The sequence below is a fragment of the Triticum aestivum genome, chromosome 3B, assembly GCF_018294505.1.
Source record: "Triticum aestivum cultivar Chinese Spring chromosome 3B, IWGSC CS RefSeq v2.1, whole genome shotgun sequence".
NCBI classification, from domain to species: Eukaryota; Viridiplantae; Streptophyta; class Magnoliopsida; order Poales; family Poaceae; genus Triticum; species Triticum aestivum.
In genome coordinates this window covers 560,208,521-560,218,499 of record NC_057801.1, presented here as the reverse complement: position 1 = coordinate 560,218,499, position 9,979 = coordinate 560,208,521, and positions in this window count along the sequence as shown.

Below are 9,979 nucleotides of genomic sequence, written 5' to 3'. Positions count from 1 at the left end.
TAGGCCGTCGTCGAGCGTCGCCTCCACGCAGAGCCGCAGCTCGGCCGCCGAGATCTTGCCGTCGCTGTTGAGTAAATAGGCAATTTCTCGATTAAATTAATCCATGAGTAAATCACTAGCATGGCATTGACTAAGTTGATGACGTACTGACTCTGATCTAGACATGCATGTACTAAGCAAACAGTAGACAAATCTACACATACTGCCAGTACTGCTAATATGAAAATAATCAGGAGCGGGATAAACGAGTTATACCCTCCAGTAGGCCACGTAGAGGCCGCGGCTTTGGTGGCAGCAGCGGCGTCCTCGGCGACCTTCTTGTCGGCTTCAGCTTTCTCGGCGGCGGCACGGTCGGCGTCGGTGGACATGGTGATGACGAAGGCGACGCGGACGTAGAGGAAGTAGACGATCGGAAGCGAGCAGTCGCGTAATCGCTGCCCAAAAACCTATTCGCCCCTCACCCCGTACAGGAACCAGAAGGGCGTGGTTTCGGAGACCTGCTCTCCCGTCGACCGTGTACGTGGCGGACGGGATGGAGTCACCGGCGGCAGCAGCAGCAAAGGGACGACGGTGGGCGTGCGCGTGAGCAGATGTGATCTGTTCGTGGCGGCTAGGGTTAGGAGACACCGCATACTTATAGGCGCAGCCGCGTGGAGAGACGTGGGCTCGACCCACGTCCGAGTCCGTGACAGCCCACGATCCGACGTCTCAGATCGTGGCCCAGCTGTCAGAAAACTCTCCGTTAGTGACTGGCAAAAATAAGCGCGTAGGTGTGAGCTCGGCTCGGCTCAATCCCGCAACCCGCGGCGCGTCGTGACGAGGCGTGGTGTGGCGAGGCGGGCGGCGGAGGAGGAGTGCGCGAGGGCCTCTTCTCTTCTCAAGCTCCAATAGCATGTAGAAGAGAAACCCTTATAAACCACTCCAACTCTCCTTCCACTTCCGGGGTGGGACTAAACTTCCCACCACACCTAGTGCCATATAACCCACATGGGCCCTTAGAGATTTTTCAGAAATTGCAATATGGGCCTAGAGCCCATCTCAGATTTCAGCAATCCCCCACCAGATCTCGAGGGCCCATTGTGTCCTCTGTTCCAATTGCTGTTTCGATATACCAGTGTTTCAGTAAAGACCTGTTAAGGTTGAACTTCACCTAGAACAAGTGGCTACACTCCTTCACAACTGAACAATGGACTATGCCTTGAATTGTCAGTTTGGCGTGAAGAAGTTTCACTACATGTCTTACTAGTACTAGGCTACCGAAGGCTGACCCCTCGGGTGGAGCATATAAGTCACACTCCTGGCCTATTCATGAGCTTACTAGAGATCACCCCAATCTCATAGACTGTGACCAGCAGTCGGGCTCATATAGGTGTGTTCCTCCAAAGATCGCTCTGTAGGATAGCATCTTGCTTTTATAAGCTTTGGAACACATTGAGACCGTAGTCATCCTACCATACAGTATCGAGAGTATTGCATCTCCAACGGAGTGGGTTAGTATAGTTACTCTCCTCAGTTCACCACTGGCTTGTTTTCCCAGGTCCTAGTTCACGGGATCTCCGATCATATAGGTTGGGTTACCACCATGGCAACTCATGTGGGTCTCATACCCATCTCCCTCGATGCATTATCTATCACAACACGTGATAGCCCTTTTGTAAAGGGATCTGCCAGATTCTTAGCCGTATGGACATAGTCCAACGCTATCACTCCGGAGTTTCTTAATTTTCTGACAGCTTTTAATCATTCTTATGTGTTTGGTGGACTTCATGTTGTCCTTTGAACTCTTCACCTTGGTGATGACAGTCTGATTGTCACAGTTCATAAGGATAGCCGGAACCGGTTTATCAACCAATGGCAAGTCCATCAAAAGATCTCGAAGCCATCTCGCTTCAACACCAGATGTGTCTAATGCCGTTAATTCTGCTTCCATTGTCGATCTCGTTAAGATCGTTTGCTTGCAAGACTTCCAGGAAACAGCGCCACCTCCAAGAGTAAACATATACCCAGTTGTGGCCTTCATCTCATCAGCATCAGAGATCCAATTCGCATCACTATACCCTTCAAGTACCGACGGGTATCCGGTATAGTGAAGTCCATAGTTCATAGTACCTTTCAGATAGCGCAAAACTCTCTCAACAGCATGCCAATGTACATCACCCGGTTTGGAAACAAACCGGCTCAGTTTGCTCACAGCAAACGCGATGTCAGGCCTCGTTGCGCTCGCTAGGTACATCAGTGAACCAATGATTTGAGAGTATCTCAATTGATCTTTAGCAATGCCTTTGGACTTTCGAATCAATACGCTAGGATCATATGGTGTTTGAGATGGTGTGCAGTCCGAATATCCAAAACGACTCAACACCTTCTCAACGTAATGGGATTGCAGAAGTGTGATCCCACCCTCATTATCTCTCAGTAGCTTGATGTTCAAGATAACATCAGCCACACCAAGGTCTTTCATCTCAAAGTTCTGAGATAGAAACGATTTGACCTCCTCAATGACTTTGAGGTTTGTTCCGAATATCAGTATGTCATCAACATACAAGCACAGTATAACTCCTTCGCCCCCACCATGGCGATAGTATACACATTTGTCAGCCTCATTAACAACGAAACCAACAGATGTCAGAGTTGTATTAAACTTATCATGCCATTGCTTAGGTGCTTGTTTCAGGCCATATAAAGATTTTATCAACCTACACACCTTTCTTTCCTGACCATTTATCACAAAGCCATCAGGCTGTTGCATGTAGATTTCCTCCTTTAGCTCTCCATTTAGAAAAGCCGTCTTAACATCCATCTGATGGACGAGAAGACCATGTGAGGCCGCCAACGAGAGTAATACTCGAATGGTGGTCAGTCTAGCCACAGGTGAATAAGTATCAAAGAAATCTTCCTCTTCTTGCTGGTCATAGCCCTTGGCCACAAGCCTAGCCTTGTACTTTTCAATCGTACCATCGGGCCTAAGCTTCTTTTTGAACACCCACTTACATCCCAGTGGTTTGCAACCATAGGGACGGTCAGTGATCTCCCATGTCCCGTTAGCCATGATGGAGTCCATCTCGCTACGGACCGCATCCTTCCAGTAGTCAGCTTCTGGAGAGGCATACGCTTCTGAAATAGAAGTGGGAGTATCATCCACGAGGTACACGAAGAAATCATCACCAAAGGTCTTTGCAGTCCTTTGTCTCTTGCCCCTACCAAGGGTTTCCTCGTCATCCTCCTCGGGATTTTCATCATGTGTTTGTTCATAATATTCCATAGGGATGGCAGGTTCAGGAGTCTCCTCAGATTCCTGTCTAGAAGTGCTTTGCATATCTCTCATAGGAAAAATATCCTCAAAGAATGTAGCATCCTTAGACTCCATAATTGTACCGATCTTCTCGTCAAGTACCTCAGATTTCACTACTAGAAATCTATAGCCAACGCTGTTCTTAGCGTAGCCCAAATTAATGCAGTCCACGGTCTTATGTCCAAGCTTACGCTTTTTGGGGATCGGCACGTTGACTTTCGCCAAACAGCCCCAAGTGCGCAAGTACGAGAGTGTCGTCCTTCTCTTTGCCCATTTCTCATAGGGAGTGATCTCACTATCCTTTGTCGGAACTTTATTCAGGACATGACATGCCGTCAATATAGCCTCCCCCCACCATGCCTTGGATAAACCCGATGTATCTAACATGGCGTTAACCAAATCAGTTAGAGTACGGTTTTTCCGCTCGGCAACCCCGTTTGACTGGGGTGAATAGGGAGGTGTCCTCTCATGAATAATGCCGTGTTCCGCACAGAAGGAATCAAACTCACTCGAGAAGTACTCTCCACCACGATCTGACCGGACTCGTTTAATTTTCTTTTCAAGTTGATTTTCAACTTCTGCCTTATAGATTTTAAAGTAGTGTAGAGCCTCATCTTTAGTATTTAACAGATACACATAGCAATATCTAGTGGAATCATCTATCAATGTCATGAAGTATCTCTTTCCACCTTTAGTCAACACACCATTCATCTCACAAAGATCAGAATGTATGAGTTCTAATGGTGCCAGGTGTCTCTCCTCCGCGGCCTTATGAGGCTTGCGAGGTTGCTTAGCTTGCACACATGAAAGGCACTTAGAACCTTTGGCTAAAGTGAAACTCGGGATTAAATCCAACTTGGCTAGCCGCGTCATAACACCAAAACTAATGTGACAAAGACGTGAATGCCAAATTTCAGATTCATTAACATTCGAATGAATATGGTTCACGACTTTATTACAAAAATCTGCGAGGGAAAGGCGGAACATCCCTCCGCTCTCATAACCTTTTCCAACAAAGAGTCCATATTTTGTAACAACTAATTTATTAGACTCGAAAACCAACTTAAACCCTTCTCTACATAGAAGGGAGCCACTAACGAGGTTCTTCTTGATGGCGGGGACATGATGCACGTTCTTCAGCTGCACGATCCTTCCCGAAGTAAACTTCAGATCGACCGTGCCAACACCATGAACAGAAGCACTCGCGCCATTCCCCATCAATACGGACCCGTGACCTGTGACCTGGTAAGAAGTGAACAATGAAATGTCAGCACACACATGAACACCTGCACCTGTGTCCACCCACCAATTGTTGGGTTGAAACACTGAAAAAACAGTAAATAAATTACCGTACCCAGATGCACCATTCTCATTGTTGCCCACAATCATGTTGACAGACTTGGAGTCCTGTCCTGACTTCTTGTACTTGTTTGGGCACTTGTTGGCCCAATGTTCAACCGAACCACAAGTAAAGCAGCCCTCGTCCTTCTTGTTCTTCTTGAAGGTCTTCTTACCCTTCTTCTTAAAGTCGGTATTGTGTTGGACACCGTTCTTTCCCTTGGGCTTGTGGGAGTTGAAGTTCTTCTGGTTCACCATGTTGGCAACAGAAGTCCCTTCGGCCCCTTTTCCGTGCGAGTCTTTTGCCCTCGAATTCTGCTCAACACTCAGATGGCCAATGACATCCTCCACAGAGAATTCACGCCTCTGATGTTTCAGAGTGGTGGCAAAGTTCCTCCAGGAATTAGGGAGCTTAGCGATTATGTAGCCCGCGACAAACTTGCCCGGTAACTCGCACTTGAGAAGCTCAAGTTCCTTAACAATGCATATTATCTCATGAGCCTACTCCAATACAGGATGGTTTTCAACCATCTTGTAATCGTGGAACTGCTCTATAATATACATCTCGCTCCCTGCATCGGCGGCCCCGAATTTAGATTCGAGCGCCTCCCACAAGTCCTTGGCGACATGCACATGTAAATATGCGTCGACCAGTTTATCTCCGATCACGCTAAGAACTGCTCCGAGAAACACAACGGTAGCCTCCTTGAACGCCTTCTCCTGTTCAGGAGCAATCGTTCCCGTGGAGACACCGGTGACCCAGAACACGTTCATAGCCGTGAGCCATAACGTGGTCTTAGTCTGCCAACGCTTGAAGTATGTACCGGTAAACTTATCCGGTTTCAGTGCAGCGGCAAAACCACTTGCCGAGAAATTCCTACACATAATAGGTTTTTGGATTGTTGAGTAAATAGGCAATTTCTCGATTAAATTAATCCATGAGTAAATCACTAGCATGGCATTGACTAAGTTGATGATGTACTGACTCTGATCTAAACATGCACGTACTAAGCAAACAGTAGACAAATCTACACATACTGCTAGTACTGCTAATATGAAAATAATCAGGAGCGGGATAAACGAGTTATACCCTCCAGTAGGCCACGCAGAGGCCGCGGCTTTGGTGGCAGCAGCGGCGTCCTCGGCGACCTTCTTGTCGGCTTCAGCTTTCTCGGCGGCGGCACGGTCGGCGTCGGTGGACATGGTGACGATGAAGGCGACGCGGACGTAGAGGAAGTAGACGATCGGAAGCGAGCAGTCGCGTAATCGCTGCCCAAAAACCTATTCGCCCCTCACCCCGTACAGGAACCAGAAGGGCGTGGTTTCGGAGACCTGCTCTCCCGTCGACCGTGTACGTGGCGGACGGGATGGAGTCACCGGCGGCAGCAGCAGCAAAGGAACGACGGTGGGCGTGCGCGTGAGCAGATGTGATCTGTTCGTGGCAGCTAGGGTTAGGAGACACCGCATACTTATAGGCGCAGCCGCGTGGAGAGACGTGGGCTCGACCCACGTCCGAGTCCGTGACAGTCCACGATCCGACGTCTCAGATCGTGGCCCAGCTGTCAGAAAACTCTCCGTTAGTGACTGGCAAAAATAAGCGCGTAGGTGTGAGCTCGGCTCGGCTCAATCCCGCAACCCGCGGCGCGTCGTGACGAGGCGTGGCGTGGCGAGGCGGGCGGCGGAGGAGGAGTGCGCGAGGGCCTCTTCTCTTCTCAAGCTCCAATAGCATGTAGAAGAGAAACCCTTATAAACCACTCCAACTCTCCTTCCACTTCCGGGGTGGGACTAAACTTCCCACCACACCTAGTGCCATATAACCCACATGGGCCCTTAGAGATTTTTCAGAAATTGCAATATGGGCCTAGAGCCCATCTCAGATTTCAGCAATCCCCCACCAGATCTCGAGGGCCCATTGTGTCCTCTGTTCCAATTGCTGTTTCGGTATACCAGTGTTTCAGTAAAGACCTGCTAAGGTTGAACTTCACCTAGAACAAGTGGCTACACTCCTTCACAACTGAACAATGGACTATGCCTTGAATTGTCAGTTTGGCGTAAAGAAGTTTCACTACATGTCTTACTAGTACTAGGCTGCCGAAGGCTGACCCCTCGGGTGGAGCATATAAGTCACACTCCTGGCCTATTCATGAGCTTACTAGAGATCACCCCAATCTCATAGACTGTGACCAGCAGTCGGGCTCATATAGGTGTGTTCCTCCAAAGATCGCTCTGTAGGATAGCATCTTGCTTTTATAAGCTTTGGAACACATTGAGACCGTAGTCGTCCTACCATACAGTATCGAGAGTATTGCATCTCCAACGGAGTGGGTTAGTATAGTTACTCTCCTCAGTTCACCACTGGCTTGTTTTCCCAGGTCCTAGTTCACGGGATCTCCGATCACATAGGTTGGGTTACCACCATGGCAACTCATGTGGGTCTCATACCCATCTCCCTCGATGCATTATCTATCACAACACGTGATAGCCCTTTTGTAAAGGGATCTGCCAGATTCTTAGCCGTATGGACATAGTCCAACGCTATCACTCCGGAGTTTCTTAATTTTCTGACAGCTTTTAATCTCATTCTTATGTGTTTGGTGGACTTCATGTTGTCCTTTGAACTCTTCACCTTGGTGATGACAGTCTGATTGTCACAGTTCATAAGGATAGCCGGAACCGGTTTATCAACCAATGGCAAGTCCATCAAAAGATCTCGAAGCCATCTCGCTTCAACACCAGATGTGTCTAATGCCATTAATTCTGCTTCCATTGTCGATCTCGTTAAGATCGTTTGCTTGCAAGACTTCCAGGAAACAGCGCCACCTCCAAGAGTAAACATATACCCAGTTGTGGCCTTCATCTCATCAGCATCAGAGATCCAATTCGCATCACTATACCCTTCAAGTACCGACGGGTATCCGGTATAGTGAAGTCCATAGTTCATAGTACCTTTCAGATAGCGCATAACTCTCTCAACAGCATGCCAATGTACATCACCCGGTTTGGAAACAAACCGGCTCAGTTTGCTCACAGCAAACGCGATGTCAGGCCTCGTTGCGCTCGCTAGGTACATCAGTGAACCAATGATTTGAGAGTATCTCAATTGATCTTTAGCCATGCCTTTGGACTTTCGAATCAATACGCTAGGATCATATGGTGTTTGAGATGGTGTGCAGTCCGAATATCCAAATATCCAAATATGGTGTTTGAGAGTATCTCAATTGATCTTTAGCCATGCCAACGCTTGAAGTATGTACCGGTAAACTTATCCGGTTTCAGTGCAGCGGCAAAACCACTTGCCGAGAAATTCCTACACATAATAGGTTTTTGGATTGTTGAGTAAATAGGAAATTTCTCGATTAAATTAATCCATGAGTAAATCACTAGCATGGCATTGACTAAGTTGATGACGTACTGACTCTGATCTAAACATGCACGTACTAAGCAAACAGTAGACAAATCTACACATACTGCTAGTACTGCTAATATGAAAATAATCAGGAGCGGGATAAACGAGTTATACCCTCCAGTAGGCCACGCAGAGGCCGCGGCTTTGGTGGCAGCAGCGGCGTCCTCGGCGACCTTCTTGTCGGCTTCAGCTTTCTCGGCGGCGGCACGGTCGGCGTCGGTGGACATGGTGATGATGAAGGCGACGCAGACGTAGAGGAAGTAGACGATCGGAAGCGAGCAGTCGCGTAATCGCTGCCCAAAAACCTATTCGCCCCTCACCCCGTACAGGAACCAGAAGGGCGTGGTTTCGGAGACCTGCTCTCCCATTGACCGTGTACGTGGCGGACGAGATGGAGTCACCGGCGGCAGCATCAGCAAAGGAACGACGGTGGGCGTGCGCGTGAGTAGATGTGATCTGTTCGTGGCGGCTAGGGTTAGGAGACACCGCATACTTATAGGCGCAGCCGCGTGGAGAGACGTGGGCTCGACCCACGTCCGAGTCCGTGACAGTCCACGATCCGACGTCTCAGATCGTGGCCCAGCTGTCAGAAAACTCTCCGTTAGTGACTGGCAAAAATAAGCGCGTAGGTGTGAGCTCGGCTCGGCTCAATCCCGCAACCCGCGGCGCGTCGTGACGAGGCGTGGCGTGGCGAGGCGGGCGGCGGAGGAGGAGTGCGCGAGGGCCTCTTCTCTTCTCAAGCTCCAATAGCATGTAGAAGAGAAACCCTTATAAACCACTCCAACTCTCCTTCCACTTCCGGGGTGGGACTAAACTTCCCACCACACCTAGTGCCATATAACCCACATGGGCCCTTAGAGATTTTTCAGAAATTGCAATATGGGCCTAGAGCCCATCTCAGATTTCAGCAATCCCCCACCAGATCTCGAGGGCCCATTGTGTCCTCTGTTCCAATTGCTGTTTCGATATACCAATGTTTCAGTAAAGACCTGTTAAGGTTGAACTTCACCTAGAACAAGTGGCTACACTCCTTCACAACTGAACAATGGACTATGCCTTGAATTGTCAGTTTGGCGTAAAGAAGTTTCACTACATGTCTTACTAGTACTAGGCTGCCGAAGGCTGACCCCTCGGGTGGAGCATATAAGTCACACTCCTGGCCTATTCATGAGCTTACTAGAGATCACCCCAATCTCATAGACTGTGACCAGCAGTCGGGCTCATATAGGTGTGTTCCTCCAAAGATCGCTCTGTAGGATAGCATCTTGCTTTTATAAGCTTTGGAACACATTGAGACCGTAGTCATCCTACCATACAGTATCGAGAGTATTGCATCTCCAACGGAGTGGGTTAGTATAGTTACTCTCCTCAGTTCACCACTGGCTTGTTTTCCCAGGTCCTAGTTCACGGGATCTCCGATCATATAGGTTGGGTTACCACCATGGCAACTCATGTGGGTCTCATACCCATCTCCCTCGATGCATTATCTATCACAACACGTGATAGCCCTTTTGTAAAGGGATCTGCCAGATTCTTAGCCGTATGGACATAGTCCAATGCTATCACTCCGGAGTTTCTTAATTTTCTGACAGCTTTTAATCTCATTCTTATGTGTTTGGTGGACTTCATATTGTCCTTTGAACTCTTCACCTTGGTGATGACAGTCTGATTGTCACAGTTCATAAGGATAGCCGGAACCGGTTTATCAACCAATGGCAAGTCCATCAAAAGATCTCGAAGCCATCTCGCTTCAACACCAGATGTGTCTAATGCCGTTAATTCTGCTTCCATTGTCGATCTCGTTAAGATCGTTTGCTTGCAAGACTTCCAGGAAACAGCGCCACCTCCAAGAGTAAACATATACCCAGTTGTGGCCTTCATCTCATCAGCATCAGAGATCCAATTCGCATCACTATACCCTTCAAGTACCGACGGGTATCCGG